At 39.2% G+C, this 26,621-nt stretch overlaps 1 protein-coding gene across 2 annotated transcripts in view; it reads right to left on the bottom strand.

Moving 5' to 3' along the window:
• The window catches only part of DACH2 (dachshund family transcription factor 2), a 423,481-nt gene that overhangs the window by 267,026 nt on the left and 129,834 nt on the right, over positions 1 to 26,621 (bottom strand). The window lies entirely within an intron of this gene.

Raw genomic sequence — 26,621 nt, 5'->3', positions numbered from 1 at the left:
CAAACACCCATTCTATAAAAGTAAGCATTGTTGTTCCACTGCCATTTTGGATATAACATCATCTACTAATTCAGCACTCTATATAAGCAACACAATATTCAAATACACAATAGTCCACTAACTCAAACCAAAACCTAAGCTCTCATAATGCCTCAGGGCACCATTACTCAATGACTGTCCTAAAATAACCCCCGAACTGCTGATTCTCTATCTTTGTTCACATGAGCTTCTGAAGATCAATCAATGTCTTATACTTTCTTACAGATACATCTTTAACAATATTAGAATGGCCTGAGCTTATCTGTGGCTATCCTAAAATTCTTCTTTATTGGGAATAACTGTAACCACAACTTCTATCGGCTACCACAGAATGTCATAAATTATGACCATCACTTGTGAATGGCCAATGGCTAATTTTAGCTCTTCATTTATTTAACACATAAATCCCACTTTTCTCCCTCTTCTGAATTCTCTTTACTCATTCCCCAGCATCCTGTCTTCGCTAATTAGTTTATTTTTTTATTTTTCCTTCCTCAGGCATGGTGCATTCCCATCTTCATTCCCCAACTGAGTGCTTCTACAATTACCTCCAAAACCATTGAACAGGACATCTAAGCATATTTTATATTTCTGATCAGTTGGGGAGCAGACATTGATCCAGGGTCTTCTCAAAAGTAATTATTTTTAGAAATATTTATTTATATATCTATATATACATGGTACACAATCCAAAAAGACACATTTAATTAGGCCCTAAAGACTCGGCAAGGGATGGAAGATCATAGCTCTAAAGAACTGGACGCAGAGCCAACTATAGCCTTATCTGGAGAGTAATATTTTGATACTACTACATCGCACTAGTCAATACTGCAACATTTATCAGACTTTCTTTCCACAGAGCAAAAAAAAAACCTACGACCACATCCACCTGTAGATGCACTGGTGGATGTGATTTCTCACTAACAAGCCATCTTTTCCATTAAGAAAACACATTCACAAAACAGAAAGCAGTGGAAAGCTGATCATCAGATTGCAAATTTTAGGTTAAAGTAAAAAAAAAAAAAAATGTCCATCTCCGTTGACGGAATTGACTATTGTAGACTAAGTTTTGTTATCTTGGCAAGTTAATGTGTGCATTAAACACAGGTATATTTAAATATGGTACTTAAGAGGCAACTATGTAATTTCAACTTTGCTGTCTCCTTATTTCATTAAAGTATTTAGGTCAAGTTTTACTGGAACTGTATAAAATTGAGATGTAAAATTCCGAGATGCCACTCAACTACTGAGTTTCTTCTGACCATAAATGTCTCACTGTGTCTCGTTGAGAAGAGATATCCTTTAGGTCTGGCTACTAGAGTACATTAAGGCCTCCGGCTTTGGCTTTTAGAAGATAAAAACAAGACCAGAAAACTACTCCCGTCAAACTGTTTGTGCACTTTAACCTTCTTCACTTCCAAGGTAATAACAAACACATTTTGCTTATAGGAATAGTAAAACAACACTGAGAGTGAACTTGTTTGAGTCCCGACGTCACAGGCGTAATGAAAACATTGTGAGTATGCAGTGGTGTAACAGAACACCAGGGATGGCTGCAGACCATGATGAACCAGTTTCTCCTGAACAATAATGTAATGTAATACAAGTGCATGCGACAAGGATTTTTCTAGACTCTGTAAGTATGTCCACAGTATCTAACTAATAACAAAGGTTCTAGAGGCTCTTTGAGCAAATAGGAACAAATATATAGACACAGAACATCAAGTCACATCAGCAATATTTACCCTCATCTTATCACACCGCACGTAAGTCTCTGTTATCGGCTTTGGACAGGAAAATAGCAGAGTTACATTGGGTTTCTCACAGACGCACCTTGTAAAATTTAGCAATAATTTAACTGCTTTGTTTGCCAATTATTAGAGTCATTTCAGGTCAGTTTATTAAGATTGTGGATAGTAGGAGTTGTAGTCTGCCAACTGTGCTTGACCGTGGTTTTATTTCATGTAAATGTAACTTGGTAGTTTTGGTAAGTTTGAAGAGGTTAAGCCTTATTCTGATATACAGTACTTCACAAAAGTGAGTACTCCCCTCACATTTTTGTAAATATTTTATTATGTCTTTTCATATGACAACACTGAAGAATAGAGATGTCCCGAACAGTTCGCCGGGAACTGTTCGCCGGCAAACATAGCTTGTTCGCGGTCGCCACGGCGGGCGAACATTTGCGATGTTCGTTCTGCCCCTATTCATCATCATTGAGTAAACTTTGACCCTGTACCTCACATTCAGCAGACACATTCCAGCCAATCAGCAGCAGACCCTCCCTCCCAGACCCTCCCACCTCCATGACGAATAGGGGGCGGACCGAACATTGCATATGTTCGCCGGCGAACAGTTCCCGGTGAACTGTTCGGGACATCTGTACTGAAGAAATGACACTCTGTTACAATGTAAAGTAGTAAGTGTACAGCCTGTATAACAGTGTAAATTTGCTGTCCCCTCAAAATAACTCAAGAGATACTGTATGTCTTTAAACATCTAAACAGCATGTGATTGCTTAATAGCTGCTAATCATCTTCTTTCCATTAGTCAGAGTTACTCATTTTAACCTTTCATTCAGAACGCAGAATTATGTTTTGTCTACAGTAAATCTTACAAAAGCAACTGTGCAACTAATTAACCTTACTGTATTTTCATTAGAATATGATATTCTGATCCTAAATTGTAAACACTGTATGTATAAAGAAATATATAATACTTTAATAAAAAGCAAACAAACATAGTCATAGTTTTTTAAACCAAGATTAGCCTTTGTCTATCAAGGTGGAACACGGCTTTCAGAGACTGCCTGTGCATGATGGGAGCTGTAATGGAAGCTCCAAAGATTACCGCATTTTATATATAAGTATATAAGACTATGTTTTTTTTCAAAATATTTTTTTTGTCTAAAATTGGGGGTCATCTTATACTCGGAATGTCACTTCAGGGGTTAAAAAAACAAACAATGTGCACAGGCTTGACAACCAACCACGCTAGTCACATGTGGTTAGAGCTCGTTCAAAAATCAAATTATTAAGCCAAATACTTATAGTACTTACTGTTACAATTTGGGCACAAAACGTGGCTACTTGCTGATAGAACACTCATCTGACTGTTGGGTTCTCTACTGCTAGGTTCCTGCGGGCATAGACTGTGTTGTACACCTCGGGGACCTGCTGACATACTTGAAGCACAGGAGGTGCTTCTCCGTGAATTTGATCGATTGTGTGCGCGGGTCTGGGAGATCTTGCTCAACCACATGCTTCCTCTCATCACTCTGGACCACGCCAAGAACTCACGGCTTTGTACTACAGATAGACGCCGCAGGGTGAGGCCTTGCCAAGACATCCTCAGTAGGGTACCATGGGCAGACGGCATCATTGCCGCCCACAGAAGGATGGCGGTCCAGGGAACCAGTGGCGGACTACTGGAGTGTGAGGGGTGAGGGGACCTGGGACCTTTGGGGAAATACTGATCGGCCAAACTGGACTTCAGTGCTATAGATCTTTAAAATGTGTATTTCTTAATTTTGGGCTCAAAAAATAAGAAACGTCTTAAACATGGGGGCTTCTTATACACAGAAAAATATGGTATATTTTGCCTCTTTCCGAGTAGCAACAGTTACGCACTGCTGAACTCTTTATTTGAAAATGGTAGGTAAGGATATTCATAGAGTACATGGAGCCTGGCTTACAGAAATCAACTATGCTGCTAATAAAAAAGCGCATAAATAATAAAACTTCGTAATGGGAGGGCTAAAAGCCCAACTTATCCGATGTAGAGCGAGACACCTGGCGCAGTAACTCCCCAAGTCCCCAAAAAATTCTTAGAAAAAAACAAAAAAAGCCACAACAAGCGCTCAAAAATCAAACAGAATGTTTATTAGGCACAAAAAAAGACACAGGAGGAAAGGGTCAAGCTGTACATCCTAATGCGTTTCGAACCTCCAGTTCCTTAAACAGGGTCCGTTACTCCAGGGGGCCTGGACACAGCTGTGACCGCTGCGACCATAAGCCACCGGCATACCTTCTGGGTCAGTACACAGCCACACCCAGAAGACACATGAGGGGGGTTGGGTGGTAATGAGACAAATGGAAGGGCTGGGGGGAGGGACTGAGACACATGGAGGGGCTGAGGAAGAATGAGACACATGGAGAGGCTTAGGGGGAATGTGAAACGTGGAGGGGATGAGGGGAATGAGAAACATGTAGGGGCTGGGGGAGAATGAAACACATGGAGGGGCTGGGGAGAATGAGACACATGGAGGGGCTTGGAGGAAGGGAATGAGACACATTGAGGGGGTAGCAGGAATGAGACACATGGAGGGCCTGAGTTGCAATGATACACATGGAGAGAATGAGGGGAATGAGAAACATGGAGGGGCTGGGGGAGAATGATACACATGGAGGGGCTGGGGATAATGAGACACATGGAGGGGCTTGGATGAAGGGAATGAGACACATTAAGGGGGTAGCAGGAATGAGACACATGGAGGGGCTGAGTTGGAATGATACACATGGAGAGAATGAGGGGAATGAGAAACATGGAGGGGCTGGGGAAGAATGAGACACATGGAGGGGCAGAGGGGGAATGAGATACATGGAGCAGCTGTGGAAGAATGAGAAAGATGGAGGGGCTGGAGGAGAATGAGACACATGGATGGGCTGGGGGAGAATACGACACATGGAGGGGCTAGGGGAGAATGAGACACATGGAGGGGCTTGGATGTAGGGAATGAGACACATGGAGGGGCTTGGATGTAGGGAATGAGACACATGGAGGGGCTGGGGGGAATGAGACACATGGAGGGGCTTGGAGAAAGGGTAGAAGACAAATGGAGGGGCTGGGGGGTAATTGAGACATGTGGAAGGGCTGGGAGGGAGGGAATGAGAAAGATGTAAGAGCTTGGGGGGGGAGTATGAGACACATGGGAGGGTGAGGGCAATTAGGCAAATTTTGCACCAGGGCCTTGTGGTTACTAGTTACGCCTCTGGTCACACTGATTCACTTCTTGTGGCATTCGCCTGTTTGTTTTTTTAGGTAAGGATATTTCCCCCAAAAAATTTTCAAACATGAAAGAAGAAATATGAGAGAGAGATTGCAGATTTAAAACGTGCTATATTGTTGCAGGTTAGACTCTGGACTCCAGACAGCTGAGAGAGTTAACACAATTAAATGTATAAATGTGGTCTATAGACTGTACCGTTGCAGCGCAATTCCTAGCTAGAGCATTATTTCCTGTGCTCCTACACTATTCTCATCTTTACAAAGAATCTCGCTGCTTTCCCTGTCAATCTTCATTTCCATGGCTCTGCCTTTCAGCTGAACTGCTATGTCATTGAGTTGTATAGCCTTCTATAGAAACATGCATAATGCATTACAAACCTTTCACACAGTTTCTTTACAACCACAAATATTCTGCATGTGCCTTAATGATATTCCAGCACAGAGATATGCTGATAGGAGGCCCTTCTGTTATCCTAATAGCTACTTTTGTTTTAGTTGTCTAAGTAGTTATTAGATGGAGTGCATATATTAGCGTATGCCTTGCGGTATGTTTGTGCTTACTGGTTTAAACAAACAGCACTCAGAACAGTTACGAATTGTGGAACAATCACGCTAATGGCTGCGCATATTATGATTCATTCGTCCTGCTCTGCTTCTGTACTGATAGCAGATTTAACCTGCCTCTTTTATTTGGCAATGCACCCAGACCAAAGCACAAACTGACATAACGCATTAGGCTGCACCTGCTCCATTTTACAGATGTTATCGCCAAGTAATCTGCTACGGCAGATTATTAATCCCCTCTGTCCGTTCAACTCGTCGGCCCGACCCCGTTTCAATATATTGATGGTACAGACATAGGTTTAGAAATATATTAAGGTTTTTTTTTTTTTTTTTTTGTGATTTAAAATAAATAAAGAGATCAAGTTGCCTGTGTAATGGATTAGAGAGATTTATCGATGGCATGTTTTGGAAATTGATGCAAATTTACTTTATTGGAGTAATCACCAATGGAATGGGTCTGTGGAAACCACCGGTTTCCACAGCAATTATCCAGTGTTTCTAAATGTTGTACCATTTTTAAGAAGGCAACACTGCTTAAAGGGTAACTTTGGGCATCGGGACCATGTCGGTGTTTTGAAGTGGTCATAGTGCTTGGAGTCTGTAAGTGCAGTGTTTCAGTGCAAAACACTGCCCATCCAGAGGTTTTATATTGCAGCCAGGTGTAACTCCACCTCCGACAGTGTCATTAGAACATCATGATACAACCCGGAACAATAGTTCCAGACGGTCTAAGGTTTATTCTGTGCATATTCCACGCTCAGAGAGTCATTCATCGTCTGAGAGTGGGTTCCGCACCTGGTCAATCTGCAGAAGTCGGATGAGTGCCACCTGACAGCAGAGGAAGCTTGATGCCTGGCAAGACCCAGGTAAGAGGGCAAACCATTGCAAAACAGATTGCCCCACTACTGGGGAACAGTGTCAGGGTACTCGTAGCATCATATCCAGTACAGTGGGCTGTGGTGATTATAATGGTTGAAGTAACTCTTTCAAGAAGAATTTACCTAAAAAGTCCAAACATTTTAAACCATTAAATTTGTGCCATGTATATCACTGGCATTTGTGAATTACCTTCCCCTACTAATACCTAGGTTAGCTGCTAGTTGGATACTCAACATATTCACCATGATTTCTGTAATTTTGCCATTTTCTTCTAGAAATAGTGACAAAACTTGGAAATTCTGCATAAAATCGATCTGCTGCTTTAATTATCAATGGAGAAGGATGAGCAGAATTTACAATTTATTAAACAGTACTTTTTTTGTGAGTTTTCAAATTCCAGAATTTAACTTAGTAATTATGTCCACTTTTACAAATTTGAAGATTTTTCGGAAACTTTGGCCTCTGTGTAAACATGCCTCTAGATTGTATGCTCATGGGCAAAATCCTTAGCTGCTGCTGTATATCTCTGTATAATGGATGGTTTTGTATTGTGTTAACAAAATTTTACTGAGTTGCAGATTAAATCGATGTCTAATAAATAATAGATAATCATAATCATCTGCCATTATGATTATTGCAATCTGCCATTCTATTTTTTTTTTTATTATCCGGCCTCCCAAAGGGACATGATACAGTGTTATACTTTTCTGGGCCTGTCTCGAGATTTATGTTTCCATTAGAAATCTGTATTGTTTCTCTTGCTGAATGATTCTGGGCAGCAGTCTACGTGTCTGGCCTACAGTGTAACGTTCACTAGGGAACCCTTACACGCAGACAGGACACGGTAGAGAGAATTGCAATACCGATCCTTAGAATGGTCGGGTTATGCAAAAAGGGATAGTCAAAACACGAGACGAGGTCAAGGGAAACAGAGAGATGGAATAACGAGAGACAAAGCCAAATATCAGTAACAAGGAAATCCAAATAACAAGTGCAACGCTCAATGGTAAACCAAAGTCCACAACAGGGCAATGAGGCAAGGGAGGGGTTAGCTTATATACACACAGGGTGTGTCTGATTGGCCAATCTCCAATTAGTGTTAACCACAACACGTGGGAGGAGTTTCTTCTCTCCCTTGTGGTCTCGGAGGTCATCACTGTGTGCCCGGTCACATGACTGAGTGCAGCACACATATAAGGAAGCTGCTCTGGAGCGTGCAGCGTCAGACACACTGCCAGTCTGGAGACAGGGACCAGATGATGCCGCTCACTGTGATGAGGTAAAAAAGGTCCCCACGAGCAACAGGGGAGCAGGGGACCTGACATACAGACTCTGTAATGGTAGCATAGTGTTACATTTCCAAATCTCAGATTCCCCGACAAATCAGCTTAGTTTAAAGAACCACTATAGGCACCCAGACCACTTCAGCTTAATTAAGTGGTCTGGGTGCCAGGTCCATCTAGGGTTAACCCTTTCTGCTGTAAACATAGCAGTTTAAGAGAAACTGCTGTGTTTACATTAGGGTTAATCAAGCCTCTAGTGGCTGTCTCAGTGACAGCCGCTAGAGGCGCTTCCGCGCTTCTCACTGTGATTTTCACAGTGACAAGACGCCAGCGTCCATAGGAAAGCATTGAGAATGCTTTCCTATGAGACTGGCTGAATGCGCGCGCGGCTCTTGCCGCGCATGCGCATTCAGCCGATGACGGCAGAAGAGGGAGCAGATTCCCCAGCGCCGAGGGAGCCCGGCACTGGAAAAGGGTAAGAATTTAACCCCTTCCTCACCCTAGGGCCCAGCAGGAGGGGGGCCCTGATGGTGGGGCCACCCTCAGGGCACTATAGTGCAAGGAAAACAAGTATGTTCTCCTGGCACTATAGTGGTCCTTTAAGCTTTTAATATTAAATGTATTAATCTCACACTAGATATTTTCTCTCTTCCTTGGAAAGCAATAAAATCATCATGAAATGTAAAGGTCCATCTGATAGAAGACTGATTTGGCTTACGTTGAGGAACACAGGAGGAGCCTCAGTCGTAGATAGTTAGATTCAGAGTTAAATGCAAACTCTCCAGCAGACACACAGATTAAAAGATACAGTTAGCCAAAGATAGTGTGTGCCTCCTCTCAGTTAACCAGTGGATATCAATGTGAGTGACTGATCTTTTAGCCTCCCACCCCTTATCGACAGTCTTCAATGCTTGATATACACAATACTTGAGGCAGGTATCTCCATTCTATCTCATTACAAGTGGAAATCTTTAGTACGATATAAGAGGCAATATAAGGTCATTTCTATGTGATAAAAAGTATATATGTTATATACAGAGGTTTGTTTTTAAAATTTTCTCTTCAATAACAGAAGAAAAAGGTTGTTCTTCTCTGATTTGACCCTAGAAAACGCTAAGATTTAATTTACAGAACATTTAGCGAGTGCTCTGCGTATCGTCTCCGAGTTGAAGCACCATTAAGCATTATAAAGAACATAATGTGCAGTAATGTGAGAGCACTTGGCATTGTAACACCTTCTCTAAATGACGGTGATTTTTCATTAGAAGTGGGTTCCTTAAACTGAATGACACTAAAATGTCAGCAGCACTTGCATTTGCAGGTTTTAGTTTTGTCAAGAAACAATTGTATGAAGGCAAGCGGCTGTTCGTTATGCCACGCAGAGAGCACAGGTTATATCTACATCCTGGTATTATGTGCCTCTCTGGTCCAGGCTCTAAAATCAGTAGGGTTTTACATGAGTCAAAGCTGATAAGAGTCAACTGATCTACTGATCTGTCATGAAAGAGTTAATGGAATAAGTCGATAATTCCATGCTCATATAGGCTCAGTTTTCAAACCTTACAACCATCCCAATTTCAGCATGACAGTCTTGATTTTTAGGTCCTGTCCCACATCCCAACTTTGTTCATTGGTTTTCCACTTTTAGGGACACCAGGGAACTGTCGCCAACAAGCATAGGGCGAGCGTATAACGTGAAATGCATGGTACGCCCTTGGTGGGGTAACCTACTTGACTGGCAGGCAGCCTGGTATAAATTCACGCTAGGCTGACCTGTCAATTCTACGGCAGACCTGTCCCCTTTACAGAAAGGTTCGACCACTTTGGGCAGAGCCAGCTACGCAAATCGTGACACTGGCATTTCATGTTTTACCCATCCCACCGGCATTCTGTGACGTTGGGTGGTATACTTTTTATACAGCCCAACTAGATCGTTTAGGACTGAGCTCCCAGCATTCCAATGTGCATGTCACTGATCGCATATGCCCACTGTGCCAAGAAAATCTGGCAGCAAATTCAGGTTACTTCAAAACATAACAAATTTCAACATGAGGTACTGGCAATTTTAAAGAGATATTATAGGGACCCAGACCGCTTCATCTCAATGAATTGATCTGGGCTCCATATCGCCTACTTTTTAACCCTGCAGCTGAAAACATTGCAGTTTTTATTGCAGGGTTTAAGTGACTCTAGTGGCTCATTGATGGGTTTAAGTGACTCAGAGAGACCATATAATTGGCATAGTGTGGTGTTTTGCCATGCATGCGCACCAGCCTTCAAATAATTTCCTATGGGAAAGTATTGGATTGGCTGAGATCATTCATCTCAATGATCTCAGCTAAAGAGACAAGCTCTGCACGGAACAAAAGGTAAGTAAAAATAGGTGGGAGCCAGTCTCCTAAACGGCCACCCACGTACAATAGCGTTAGAAACACACATTTGTATGACACAAATGATGCATCGGATGACATAAACTCTGCAAACTGAAACTGTTGGAACTGTTATATTTTTAAAATATGTAAAACTATGGAATATATTGGCACTTTCTATTAAACAAGGTGACAGTATCTGGGCTTACCACAATTTAATACAAATCATCCCCATGATTCCTTTTAACTGGATTGTTTGTTTGTTTTTTTAACTTAGAATTTTGGAACTCATTTGTCTTCTTCTATTTATAGTACTGGTGAAACTATTTGAAATCTGCCATTCAACAAATACTGAGAATAAATATTTCCTTAATTTTTCTCATTTAATAACCATTACATCATTGAGCTTATTAAGTGATATATTCTCTCAAGAAAACAAAAGTGCATGGGAAACAACATTTTCTGGTATTTCCTGATTTTAGTCTGTGGTCCTAGTTTGTAATTAATTATTTTAATGTTCTAGAATGTTCCGTGTCAAATGTACAAGGCTGTGGAAAACACTGAAGCTATTTCTGTGTCTATGAACGCAGGGTTTAGAGAGTCAAGCAACTCTGACTATTAGCTTGAAGAGATTTAAAAGATTATTCCCTTGTTTTTTCAATACAAACATTTCCTACAAACATTAGTTGCTAAGAAAGATCTGGTATGGGAAAAGAAAATACTGGTGTAGAGAACATAATATGGCCCACAGCTAACGATACATGTATAAATAGAGAAATAAGCGTTAAACATCACCTTCATAACTCAGGTTGAACTGTGGAAAGTTGGAAAATCATGTTTCTACAGCTATCCCAGAGTTCCTTGCTTTTTATGCAAATGAGCAGAGACAGATATGCAAGTTATGCAGAATAGTAATCGCTCACAATTTTTCTGGAAACTAGCAAATTCAGGAATAGTGATTTACACCGATTATCTAGAAAATGCGATAAACAACTATCTATGAAGGAGGATCATGCTTTTTTGCGTTTTAGATTTAGAAAGTGTTTCCATAATTTTAGAGGGACATCATTTTGGGGAACTACACAAAATATATCATGAGTCCCGTAAAGCCATATAATATTTAAGCAAGCTCCTAGATTAAAGGAGCAGCAATCTCAATACCTACAGAGATGGCCAATCGCATGGCAAAGTTGCACGGATGCCAACCTAACTGGCAGCCACTTTGGTCTGCCTAACTCATAGTTGTTTACAAAGTGGAGCTGAAGGTCTGATTGCCCTGATTTTAGTGTGCACAGCTTGACTGCATTAATTGATTCTTATTGGGAACTTGCCTTTTGTATCCCCAGATGTGTGGGCAGCAGCAGGACTGTCTCGCTAAACCGAAGTCTGTTGGGAGGTAAAATATGCAACTGCTACTTTGTTCTGATTTTTCTTGTAATATCTACACCAGAGACCCTAGATGGGATGTATTCTCCTTATTTAAAATATTGCAGAATGATCTTCATATTAATCAGTTACAATATTTTGCATTTCCATGCTTTGCGAATAGTGTGCGAAAACTGCAACATATATGGCGGCCTTTGAGTTGGTTACATGCATTTGCTCTTGTAATCTTCCAGGCAGGTACAATCCGAAAATATATTTTTAAATTATACATCTTCAAGTGATATTTTTAGCTTATTGTATGGATGAAATGTAATAATGTACCCAATGTGGGCTCTATTTTTTTTATTTTACCTGCCTTGTCACTATTTGGAGACCATCTTTATCTCCACTGTAAAATCTTTTTGTCTGAAAAATTCTTACATTCCTCTGTTTTAGAAGATCCCACAGACTACTAGTGTTTCATTTATGTATCGTCCCATCTGGAAATCTGTGAAATACACACTCGGAATGTCGTGGGAAGATATAAACGTTCATGAATAATCCTTGGTGTACCAACAGACACCCTGCAACAAATCCTCAGAAACACAATTAGCTTATTGAAATGTATACATGTAACGCAATTCCAACAGTAACACTTCCTTCACACCTCAGAGCAGGAATATAATCAGACATCTATACTTATGAAGACAGCCCTGTTAGTTCTTCAAACAGAGAGAGTCAAGTCACTTAAGGCCAGGTTAGTTCACGTGCATGCAAAAAGTGACTATTCGTGAGTAAGAGCCTAAAAACTAATTCTGGGGGATTTACTTACCAAATCAGTATATCTATCTATCTATCTATCTCTATATCATCTATGTATCTGTCTATCTATCCATCTATATATCATGTATCTATCCATCTATGTATCTATCTAAACTGAACAAAATTATAAACGCAACACTTTTGTTTTTGCCCCCCATTTTTCATGAGCTGAACTCAAAGATCTAAGTCTTTTCTATGTACACAAAAGGCCTATTTCTCTCAAATATTGTTCACAAATCTGTCTAAATCTGTGTTAGTGAGCACTTCTCCTTTGCCTAGATCACGGGTAGGCAACCTTTGGCACTGCAGATGTTGTGAATTACATCCCCCATAATGCTCTTACACCCATAATGCTAGCAAAGCATCATGGGAGGTGTAGTCCAAAACATCTGGAGTGTCGAAGGTTGCCTATGCCTGGCCTAGATAATCCATCCACCTCACAGGTGTAGGATAACAAGATGCTGATTAGACAGCATGATTATTGCACAGGTGTGCCTAAGGCCCCACAATAAAAGGCCACTCTAAAATGGGCAATTTTATCACACAGCACAATGCCACACATGTCACAAGTTTTGAGGGAGTGTGCAATTGGCATGCTGACTGCAGGAATGTCGACCAGAGCTGTTGCCAGTGAATTTAATGTTCATTTCTCTAGCATAAGCCATCTCCAAAGGTGTTTCAGAAAATTTGGCAGTACATCCAACCGGCCTCACAAACTCAGACCACATGTAACCACACCAGCCCAGGACCTCCACATCCAGTATCTTCACCTCCAAGATCGTCTGAGACCAGCCACCCGGACAGCTGCTGTAACAATCGGTTTGCATAACCAAAAATTTTCAGCACAAACTGTCAGAAACCTTCTCAGGGAAGCTCATATGTATGCTCGTCGTCCTCTTCGGTGTTTCGACCTTACTGCAGTTCGTCGTTATAACCGACTTGAGTGGGCAAATGTGTCTGGCACTTTGGAGAGGTGTTCTCTTCACGGATGAATCCCGGTTTTCACTGCACAGGGCAGATGGCAGACAGCATGTATGGCGTTGTGTTGGTGAGCGGTTTGCTAATGTCAACGTTGTGGATCGAGTGGCCCATGGTGGTGGTGGGGTTATGGTATGGGCAGGCGTATGTTATGGGCAACGAACACAGGTGCATTTTATTGATGGCATTTTGAATGTGATGTGATGTGATGAGATGCTGAGGCCCATTGTTGTGCCATTCATCCACGACCATCACCTCATGTTGCAGCATGATAATGCATGGCCCCAAGTTGCAAGGATCTGTACACAATTCCTGTAAGCTGTAAACATCCCAGTTCTTGCATGGCCAGCATTCTCAGCGGACATGTCACCCATTGAGCATGTTTGGGATGCTCTGGATCTGCGTATACAACAGCGTGTTCCAGGTCCTGCCAATATCCAGCAAATTCGCACAGCCATTGAAGAGGAGTGGACCAACATTCCACAGGCCATCAGCATCTTGATATGCCACACCTGTGAGGTGGATGGATTATCTCGGCAAAGGAGAAGTGCTCACTAACACAGATTTAGACAGATTTGTGAACAATATTTGAGAGAAATAGGCCTTATGTGTACATAGAAAAAGTCTTAGATCTTTAAGTTCAGCTCATGAAAAATGGGGGCAAAAACAAAAGTATTGCACTTATAATTTTGTTCAGTGTATATATCATGTATCTATCTATCTATCTGCATATCTATCTATCTATCTATCTATCTATCTATCTATGTATCTAGATATCTATGTATCTCTCTATCCATCTATATATCATGTATCTATCTATCTATCTATCTCTCCATCTCTCTATCTATGTATCTATCTGTTTGTGCACATTTTTCAGCTGGCCACAGGGGTTTATGTGCTGCAGAGAATAATTCCCAGCAGATAATCAATCTCACCATGAACCAGAATTTGAAACTGATTATCAGCACCAGAGACTAGGATCAGTCTGTAAAGATATACGTCTAATTTTACAGATTGATATCTAGTCACCATGCAGGCGTTATGCAACATAAATGGTGAATAATGCAATAAGATGTCAGAAAGCAGAATATCTATTGATCAATGATATGCTGTGAAACTAGTTTGGTGCAAAGGACGTATCCTAAACATAAAAACCATAGGTATCTATGGGAGGTTTTCCACTTATAAAACAATTAATTTTATACATTTTTGCTTTGATACCAGATTAATGTTATAACAGGTTTGGAAAAACAGTAGCCCTTAGATCTCTTTAGAACTAAAACTCCCATGATGCTTTGACATTTTCATGTCTGGCCAAGCATCATGGGAGCTGTAATTCTAAACAGACTGTTTCCCGAAAGGACTTTATTCTAAAATTAACTTGGAAAAATAAGATAGTTCTACTAAAGGAAGCCATCTGTATTTTTTGTTTCCAGCTAGGCTTCTGGACTACAATAAGAATAAAACAAAAAGATAAATTAGTAAATTATTGAATACATTTTTGCGCACGCTGGTTTATTTTAATATCCGATGCAGAACAAAGGCCATTTAACGCAAGAGACATATAAAAGTAACAAGCCAATCTAGTTTGCCATACAATAATTCTGGGTGCAATGCTTTCTATTGATGGTAAAATGACCTTCTTATAATTGAAACATTCATATAAAGCTGTGGACTAGAGATTCACTAGCTGGTATGTATACCACCCTATCCACTCCTCCATACATCCCCTTAATGGAGATTCAATGCATGGGTAAACGGACTTTGAAGGTTGCGAAAAAATTAATGGTCCCCCATATAAATTGTTCACGGTATTCGGGTGTAAATGCGTCTCTGTACGTCGGTTTTTCTTCTATCATTTCATATCAGAGGAGGGATACGTTCAGATTTTCTGCCTGTTATCAGACATAAGAAAATTATCAAAATTTGCTGTACGAGGCTTAAGACCAGATTTCCTTAGTTATTTTGTGTACAATTTTACGAGTAACAAATTGCTATTTTGTGATATATTAAAAACACAGAACATAACATTACAAACCCTGTCTAAAAGAAGCTCAGGACCTTCATTAGCTTAGTAGGTAGAGCAGACGGCAACGAACACTAAAATTAACCTTGAATTGCTGGTTCAGTTCAGACACAGATTAAACCTATCGGCTTAATTGATACAGTCGAGGATTCCAAAAATGGCTTCCCTGTCAAAGTAGTAAAAGCTAAAATATCTTCAAAAAGCAATCGGTAAAAACAGTTAGATCATTACATACTTCCCAACTTGGGACGTTATGAAATTGGGATGGGGTGCTATTGCGAATACTGGCATTATTAACGGGTCATTTTAATGATTACATCCCCCAAGGTTCACCTGACTGCTAAGTATTCTCTCATGTACAGGAAAATAGTAATATAAAGATTTTCACAGTCTAAAACAGGGATCTCAAACTCTGGCTACCGAGATGTTGATGGCCTACAACTGGCCTACAGAATTCTTCAAATGTAATAGGTGATTAGAGAATCATTGGGTTTTAGTTTGGAAACATCTGGGGGAGCTAGAGATTCCTGACTTAAATAGTTGTTTGCACACACGTACTTAAATGAATCTTAGTCTGACAATTCCCCTCCATGTCCTTCCCCTCTTCCATTCTGCTTTCATATGTCCCAGAGCAGGTAGATGCAGTCTAAGAGAGATGCTGGTCATGTAACCAAAACCATGTGGCCTTGTCTTACATGAAACCCAGGTATAGCCTTTTTATCAAAGACATTCAAATCACAGAGTCGAGGATGTATTTGCTTAATCAAAACTCATTATTTTTCACCTCTTTAAAGTGATAAGGGACGAACAAGGATAATTGAATATGGAAACCTTAACAAAAACTAATTTTAAGTTAGAAACATGTAAGTTTATTCATTTTTTTAAGTCTTAATGTTGCGTTTATTACTTCTTAATCATTTATTTATTATATGTGGTTGAAATTTTATCTCTGACAATCAACCAGATCATTTTACATACAGACACACACACATGCACACATACACACAAACACACACACATACACACAAAACCATCATGTGACTGTCATAACAACTGGGTCCAAAAACTATCACAGAAGGTTCACCACCTGCCAAGGTACACATAAGTAAAATTCTAGAATATGACTCTTGGCCATAACGTGGTAGTCTAACTCCGGCACCTGAATGGAAATTCTCCCTTAACGTCTACGGGCAAACTGCTATTTAATTACATTTCAAAAAGTATCTCTACTTACAGAATCCCCCCGCAAGCATCTGCCTTCGCTGATATAAGTCAGTCTTAAATTTCCTGATTCCAAATCAACACCAATTAACCAATTAATGATTAAAGGACAGAACACCAGTTCTAATTAGTTCATTAATCAAATTAATCCTTCAGTAATTATAACTGGGGGAAAAAAAAGGATCTCAATTTATTTTTATGGTTCACCCATCCAAAAATATTAACATGCGCATGTTTCTGTGCTCACAGCGAGTATCGGAAAGCACAGTACAATCAGGAACAGCAAGGAACTTATCTGCTAATATTTTGCACACAGACAAAAGAATGGAAAATACCCCTGGGAAATAGGATGCTAGCTTTGTAATTTACTGTACAGTATCATAAAAAGAAACTCACTATAAAAGAAAATTGATCTTGCTTAGTCTGTTAAAATACAAAATGTAAGAAAGATTATAACATGCAGACTGACATCTTTAAAGCATAATGAGCAAAGCCATCAAAAAAAAAAAAAGTATAAAAAATGCATTCATAAACTGGCAGACGCATTCTTTTTTTAACCAAGAATTTCTAAACTAAACTGGCCATTCTATATAATGTAATCAGGGTTATGTGATCCAAAGAGTTAACTTTCACACTACAAGTAACAGAATGAGCCTACTTCATCATTAAAGGGAAACCATCGCTTCTCAGCACTTCTGATGTTATGTTGACTTATTCCCTAAATTTAATAAATATGTGTTATTTATTTTAGAAAAATAAATTTTAATGTCGGAATCCACACCGTTCTCGCCTGAAACTGTACTCCTCCATCTTGGCTCCCTGTCTGTCATTGTTGTCTCTGACATTCTATGTACTAATTGATAAATACAGTGTGATGCCTGTGTCAGATCAGAACTGAATTGTGATACCAATTGCTATATTTTTTATATACATGTAAAGGAAAATGGGACATCACGTAAAATGGAATGCCTCCAGTTTGACTCCCTGTCAATCACTGTTATAAGTGCTGCCATTTTCTATTAAAACAAAAACAAACAAACAACACAAAAAGTCTGCCTTTGCCAGTTAGCAGAGAGACTTCAAGACTCCTAATATCTTCATTGAGGTAGAGATTACCAAAAGTAGTATATGGAGTAGGAAAAAAAATAGTAAAATATCACGGTGGATGTTTCTATGGAACTATGGGACCCCAAGGAGATCTCAAATTGACCTGGGAGTAAAAAGCACGAGGCACAGCATCAAATTTAATTATATGTTTATTGTTTTGTTTTTGTTTTTTCACTTCAACCTTATTTTTAGCACACTATCACTTATTTGCCTGTAACCATTTCAGTCTCAATGCTAAGCTTTTATCAGGATCAATGAAAACTGAAACATTGACAATAAAATATCAGTTTTTATGTTTTCATTACACTTAATGTCCTCATGTGCAAGATTTAATTTATCTATCTATCTATCTATGTAATATTATTATTTGTATTATTTATATAGCGCCAGCAAAATCCATAGCACTGTACAATGGATCTATCTAACAATCTATCTATCTATATATTTCTCTATCAGTCTGTCTATCTGTTATCCATCTGCTGTACTTGTATCCATTTAATTACATTTAGAATGTATGTGTTGTTTCCTGAATACAGCTATAAAATCTTGTGTATATAAAAGAGAGGATGAATTATGTCAAGGGGGCAGGTTATTTAAACTGAAGGTGTCATGGAGACCAGGTGTTGACCTCCAAAAAGCAAATGTAATGGGGTAAATGTAAGTTGCTTTTTAATTTAATGTTTAAATTAAACAAATACATTGATGTGTTACATTTCTGATGTCCTTTCCATCAATTTCGAAATAACAGTAGAACGGGTGACAGCATTATCTTCATGGCACCAAGCAATTCCAGAGGTACACATGAATGTGATTAGGAGTTAGGCTGAGGCCACATTTGCTGCTCCACAATTATACACTAAAAACAAACGTGGGGAAGAATGTGACAGCTTCTGGTTCCTGCAAGAGCATTTTATTACCCAAAGAAAACAGTGATGCACAAATATTCAGGAAGAATGTATGAACTCTTACATGGCATGCCATCAACCCCTCCTATATTTTATTGAAGAGCGTTCTTTAAAAAGCCTTATTTAAAATTTTGCTGAAGCAGAATATGCTTGTCAGAGAAAAAAAAACACACACACTGCCATTCGAAGCTCTTTATTTATGCATCCCAGCACAATAAAGTCATTAAAGATGTTTCTTTCCTGTACAAATGGAAAATGACTTGCTACGGGACCGACGCATGTAATAAAACAAAGACATACAGAATTGCAGTTTTGTGCAGCAATAATGTAATCTACGCTCAGTTAGATCTCCAGTGTTTACCTCTGTGATTGTACAAAACTATCTTGTTCTCCGTTACTTCTTAATGATTTATTTCATCCTCCAGAGCTGGAAAAAAAAACCAGAGACACGGAGCAAGCATGGTTTCTGTGTCAATTGTAGCACAAGAAACGATTTGCACAAACAGATCTCTTACGACAGCGACTGCTACATTAACATCACTCACTGTCGTGTTTATATCGGCTGTGTTGTGTTTTATTTCAACATGGCATACTTTCTATATTCACACTCCTCCCAAAATTTAGTATGAATTAGGACTTGGTCTTTATCAAGCTTGGGTCTTTAACAGCTTGATAAAGACCCATCGGGTCAAAACATTGCTGCTTTTGCTAAAAAAAAAAAAGCTGGCTTTTGGCTATTGCCTTCAGTGTATGGACCAATACTTTATTTCATATATATACTTAGGTTCTGGCCGACCTTGGTTCCGGGGCACCTTGATTGCCTGGTGAGTGCAGTTTCCTCCATTTATCTACTACCAAGCCCAGCATTTATTGGTGCATTTCCACTGAGATTCTTGACAATTTTTCTCTGTTGTCTCCATAAGTAGGCATTAGAGAAGAAGCTGAAACTGTGGGTCGTAGATTCTACATTGATGGTCCATTCTTGCATTATCCTGGGACACTTGCGCACAGGGCTTACGAACTAAGTTTGTTGCTGAATGTCAGACTTAGTCACATTAGTCAACGTATCCAAATGTATTTATCTGTATTTAGCAGATAATTCCCTACTCTATTTTGTATGTATGCTGAAGACAAGAGGAAGTCTTTGGGGACCTTTTCTGGATACTTCACCTAACACAGGGAAGCTCCATTTTTTGCTTGTTAATCACTGTTTTCACTGGAGTTGTGTTCACATATTTTGTTTGTTTGCATGTATCCAAATGTATACTTGTTATTTCTATATATGGTCATTTTAAAAGTAATCCCATCTTTAGCTAAGGTATGTCTGCCAATGAGGAATCACAAATCTCAGGTATTAGTCTAGTAATCGCGTGCAATCTGATTCCTGATTGCTGGCTACTCCTCGCAAGATGTACACCTTCGGTTTATGTCCCGTTATATTATTATTATATTCATCTGCTCCTTGTAATAGGACCATTTCAACCAATTGCACATTGGACTTTTGTGTGTTTCCTTTGCACTTCCAAATGGGTGTGTTCTATGCCTTTACACCTTAAAGTACAGTGTACAATGTACGATAACGTTCTCATGCTGAGTATCATTTGACACAGTTAATGGGACACTAGAGTCACCCAGACCACTTCAGCTCAATGAAGTGGTCTGGGTGCCAGGTCCCCCAGTTTTTAACACTTCAGATGTAAACATAGCAGTTTCAGAGAACCCCTTTTAATCCCTTCAGCCCAGTGGGAGAGGGACCCTAAGAGTGTGGGGGGGAGGGGAGATCTAAGGGTTATATAGTATCAGGAAAACGAGTTTGTTTTCCTGACACTATAGTGATCCTTTAAATCAAATGGCAACTACCAGGAGCCTTTAAAGAAATTGAACTGGTTACATTGGAAATGTATATTTCTGAGGCTGATTTATTAGGAGAAAATGTTTTAAGATCATTATGAGCTAGCTCTGAAATGTAACTCTTCATCACAGTTATGCTCCTCAAATTTTAAATCATACAATATTCTGGAGAACCCCCAATAAGTAGAGTGGTGCTTAACACAAATTATGTACATTCGCTAGGCAACTCAGTCAATGCCAACAACAAAACTTGGTGTAATGATATTGATGTTACAAAGTGTTGGAGTCCAGTAGCCAGATCAGCAATGTTTTCTGCCAGAGGTAGCCACTCGTTACCCAGGTGGTTGAGCCCCTGAGCCTTGAGTGGCCTTCTGGTCTTAAGCAGAGATGGGAGACTGGAACAGAGAGATGATAATCGTAGTGAGGCAAGCCGAGGTCAGTGGGAAGGAGAAGCAGCAAAGTCAAAACGGTCCAAAATCAGCAACAGGTAGGAGAAACAGGAACAAGCTTGATTAGAGAGTACAGGAACCACAATAATCTGGCAAAGGTACAGAGACAGGAAGTGGCTTTTATAGGCCAAGAACCAGACACATGACCAGACACAGCTGAAGAGACTTGTCACTGATACCAATGCTTATAGAGTCAAGGTTACCAGATCTCAGGTACATTTGCAAAAGGCAGGCTGGTGTAGTGGTAAGGAAGAGGTTTAGCAGCATGTAAACCAGGGTTTGAAACCCAGCAGAGTCAGTTCCTCACACTTGGTGTCCCTGGACGATGTACAGAGTCTCCCATTTTGACATTTAGGACTCGCTAGGTAGGGCCCGGCTTTTCTACTTGTGGGTCACGGGTGTGGTAAAGCCACCACATTGCAAACTTGTGTTTATATGCAATTGTTTGTTCTCTGTTGGCTTGTTTTAGTCTTAATCCCCTCCCTCAGCACCCTCTTGTTAACATATAATAATTACATTTGATTATTTTGGTAGTTGTTTTTTTCTGACTATTTTTCTTCTTATCACCTTTTCATGTTTTCAGTCTCTACTGTGTGATGATTTTTCTATCATTTTTCTGTCCACAACTTTAAGTTCTATGTTTTGGCTTTATTGTTTGTGTTTGCTTGTTCTTTAAAGATTTAACTTTTGCCATATTTTGCATTGTAGTTCTGGGCAATTTAAAAGCAAAATAAGATGTTTTCCTGCTTCAACGTAGACGTTTTAGTTTTAGTTATGGTCAATGAAAATAGAAATATTTTTAAATGATGCTTTGTTCAGCTGACTCTGTTCCTCTTCAACTGTAATTTATATGCTCTGTATGTTTACCGTACTATTTCTTGTGCTCATTTTTCACTCCTAATAAAAACATTTAAAAAAAAATCAATCCACACTTGACCACATTGTACTATAATATACCTACGAAACAAAACTCCTGCAGAACACCTTCACTTAGACTCTTCCCACTGTCAGATGGATCATCATTGAACTGAGGAACCAATTATTCTGGGCAGTTGCCTGAGGCCTGAAGGACGCGATGTGTCTACTACAATCAATAGGGACCCAATAAATGGATGATGATCCAAATTTGGGTTAGACTCAGAGAATATGACAGTAATAGCTCTTATCGCTAACTAGCATTTACTGGGGGGAAAAAACAGAGAGAAGCACAAGTATAATACACCAAAGGAAGAGCCTAATAACATAGATCGCTTTGCATTAAACGTTTGAATTAACACAGACAGATTGGCAATCATTTAGCAGATAATTTTAACACTAAACATCTGTTTCAAAGCTACAAAATCCCCCAAACTATCAAACTCAAAGTTATGTTGCAATTAGTAGTTGCATTTGAGAGATGAATCTGACATTTGTTATAATCTCTTTCCAGAAAATAAAAGCTTTAACGATTTTGGATTTTCATATCCACGAACAATTAATGGTGATAAATATCTAATTGCTTGCTGGTGCCGTTTGAATATATACCTCCCAGGATATTACTTTTGGGTAATCATTATAGCGATCGGATTTTCATGGGGACAATAATGAATTGTACATCTCTAAAATATGCTTGGGAACAGTTTGGCTTTCTCTGCCAAACTGTATTTAGGGCCATTCTGCATTCGGAACATCACGAGTTTAACAGATCAATGACAGTAACAAAGCATTCTAGCTCTTAAAATATAGTGATAAGGATGTCACCCTATAGGTTATCAAACTAGCTTGTGGGCATGATTCATATAGCACAGTGCCCCTACATTGCTTCTGACAGAATTGTTTATGATCTCTCAGAGTTAAAAAATGACCATGCTTTAAAATCCCGCCTTAGGCAGCTCCTCTCTAGAACCTGTTTCCTTGTTGGTGTTGATTGGGTGGATTTGTCACAGTTTCCTGATTTATTCACATACGGGCCGTGATTTATCAGTCATGTATAAAAAAACCATAGATCAGCACATTTATCAGGCCTATACGGGAACCCAGCTCACTAACACAGTATTTCTCTGTAAGCTGTAGATATTGCAAAATCTATAGCACAGAAAAATAAAATAAGTAAAAAATAATTAAATAGCAGATAATATAGATAGATAGATAGAGATGGGCAGACAGACAGACAGACAAACAGATAGATAGACAAACAGACAAACAGACAGAAAGATAGATAAATAGATAGATAGATAGATAGAGATGATAGATAGATAGATAGATAGATAGAGATGATAGATAGATAGATAGATAGATAGATAGATAGATAGATAGATAGATAGAGATGGACAGACAGACAGACAGACAAACAGACAGAAAGATAGATAAATAGATAGATAGATAGATAGATAGAGATGATAGATATATGATAGACAGACATATAGATAGATAGACAGACAGACAGACAGTTAGATAGACAGACAGACAGGTAGATAGATAGATAGATAGATAGACAGACAGACAGACAGACAGACAGACAGACAGACAGACAGACAGACAGACAGACAGACAGACAGACAGACAGACAGATAGATAGATAGATAGATAGATAGATAGAGATGATAGATATATGATAGACAGACATATAGATAGATAGACAGACAGACAGACAGTTAGATAGACAGACAGACAGGTAGATAGATAGATAGATAGATAGACAGACAGACAGACAGACAGACAGACAGACAGACAGACAGACAGACAGATAGATAGATAGATAGATAGATAGATAGATAGATAGATAGATAGATAGATAGATAGATAGATAGATAGATAGATAGATAGATGGATGGATGGATGGATGGATAGATAGATAGATAGATATGATAGATAGATAGATAGATAGAGATGATAGATAGATGGATGATAAATAGATAGATAGACAGAAAGACAGATTGTAAGCACGTGGAAAGGGCCCTTTTTACCTACTGTTCCTATATGTTATAAATGTTTTGTTAGAATTAAATGTTTGTCTGATTTAACTCTTGTACAGCGCTTTGGAATATGTTATATAAATAATTGTAATTGTAGATAGATGGATAGATAGATAGATAGATAGATAGATAGATAGATCCTTGTTGCATCTTCACAGGTTGCTTCAAGGAGTGCAACTAGTGAGGTGTGCTGTAATCAGTATTTTGTGGAGCCCAGAAATATATATATTTTGATTAAATTAAAGGGCATCTTCCCTTAGTATTGCACAAGTAAAAGTTGATAGCCCACATGTTAGGGTCGTCCTGTCTCTGCTCTGATATTTTGACTCCTTAATATTTAGTAATACTTTAGCATGTGCTCTTCATTCCCGGCTGCATGCAGATTAGTTTTCAATGCTCGAAGCTGACCAAATTTCCCTTTGAAATAAGGGCACTGAAGCTTTAACCTTGACACTGTGATAATGTAAAAATCCTGCTGTAAAGTCACTGAACTGGTGCTAGAAAAGCTAGGAGCACCTGTGAGCACAGACTGTTAGATGGTGTACTGAGCCCCTAGAGTCTTACGGCTGCAGCTGCCTGGTAGAGGAGCATTTGGAAGCGCTCGTCGTTCTCTTCCCTCCGATCCCTAGAGACTCACAAAAGGGTTTTGACTTTCTTTAGCTGTATAATTTTTTGTTGATTAACAAGAGTTCTGGGAAGGAGCCCTTTTGTAAAACTGAGGACAGAGAGGAACAGCCTGGGGCAAGGAGTGTCAAATTGTCTATTTTGTGACTGTGATAGTATAACGTATAAACTCCCAGATCTCCCAAGGATTGGACATCACAATAAAGGGGCAATGCGAACGTGATTATCAAGAGGTCAGCACATCGGTTCTTCCAATTCATGTTCTAAGCCGATTCAGGAGGTAATCTCGTTTGAATGCCTTTTTAATACAGCATCGCTGCGTACAGTGATACATTTTAGATAATTAAGTAGATCTGCTTTTCCCGTTGGTGTACAGAGCTCAAACATACCTGCCAAGTGTCTCTGTTTAGGAAGGACAGTCACTATTTTGGATCCAAACCCTTTCTGTCCCTCTTTTCTATTCTAATCAGAGCGCCAACGCAATAAAACTTACAGTAAATTTTCTGTAAACTACAATAAATGCGTTTAGATATCACTGTGTAAACGAGATACATTGTTCTAAATTACATTTTAGTTACTTAGATTGTTATTACAAAAATTTCTCAGAACAGCCCGCCCCCACCCCCCACCCCTGACTAGTAGTGTTCCTCTTTGTCCATTTGCTATGTTGGGAGCTATGATCACAGTGCAGCAAAGGATTCTTGGTGGCTAGTTTCTCTAGAAACCCACATCTGTTACGTGGTCCGTTGACCTGTGCCCCTGCAGTAACTATAAATATAATTCACTATATTTTTTCATAGATAAATAACTAATATAGATGCCAAAACCTGCGAACAATGTAAGAATACATTTGTTTTATGTGTTGAAAACTGCTGCTTAAATTAAAGGAACACTATAGTCACCTTAAAAACTTTAGAAATAATAGTGGTAAGTACTGATAGTCAGAAAATATGTCTATCAGAAACTAGGTAAGAGGGAATAAGACAGAGTGAATGAAAGCTCAAAAACTGGAAGAAGTGGGGTTAAAAACTTTAGCTAAATAAAGCAGTTTTAGTGTATAGATCATGGCTCTCAGGTTTCACTGCTCAATTCACTGCTATTTAGGAGTTAAATCACTTTGTTTCTGTTTATGCAGCCCTAGCCACACCTCCCCTAGCTATGATTGACAGAGCCTGCATGAAATAAAAACTGGTTTCACTTTCAATCAGATGTAATTTACCTTAAACAATTGTATCTCTTGCTCTGTAAATTGAACTTTAATCACATACAGGAGGCTCTTGCAGGGTCTAGCAAGCTATTTACATAGCACGGGATAAGAAAATCTTAATTAAACAGAACTTGCAATAAAGGAATGATAAACTTTAGATGATTCTTTACAGGAAGTGTTTAGGAAGGCTGTGCAAGTCACATGCAAGAAGGTGTGACTAGGGTTCATAAACAAAGTGATTTAACTCCTAAATGGCAGAGAATTGAGCAGTGAGGCTGCATGGGGCATGTTCTATACACCAAAACTGCTTCATTAAGCTAAAGTTCTGATTGTCATAGCGCAAAGAGACTTAGTCATAAGGAAATCTTACAACGGTGTTGGGTTTACATGCCCTGCGCTGTACCCCTCAGACATAACTGTGCCTGGTTCACATGCACATTCTTATTTAGCCTGATGCCGTAACGTAATTAAAAACACCTTATTTCATAAGTGCAAGATGAGTGTTTAATATGTTAATTCGATTATGTGTAGGGAGCAATTGTGAAGCAACATTCTAGGAGCAGAGCAAAAAGCAAGGACGTTTAACTGGTTTGCATGGTGACTGACCCCCTTTTGAAAGTTTGCCCCTAAAATGTTCTTAGGACATATGGCCTAAATCACAATCTCAGCATATTTAGATTTACTTCTATACCGAGTCATGTGTCAAACTCTTCCCCTTAAGAATTTTTAAATGCCAAGTTATAAATTAAATTTTAGCTATGCTCCGATACATAAACTCTTCTGTTTATTGTGAGAAATGTAACAGAGCCAAAGCACATATTAATATAAACCTGCCAACCGTTTATTACAGCCAAACCCACATTAGCAAACTTTTAAAGGAAATACCATGCTGTTACTCTCTTTTATGTTTTTGTTTCAATCACACACCTCACATTAATATTAAGAGTACATAAATTATATACAATACACGG

The sequence above is a fragment of the Pelobates fuscus genome, chromosome 9 (assembly GCF_036172605.1).
Source record: "Pelobates fuscus isolate aPelFus1 chromosome 9, aPelFus1.pri, whole genome shotgun sequence".
Lineage (NCBI taxonomy): Eukaryota > Metazoa > Chordata > Amphibia > Anura > Pelobatidae > Pelobates > Pelobates fuscus.
This window is presented reverse-complemented; position numbering and strand designations above follow the sequence as displayed.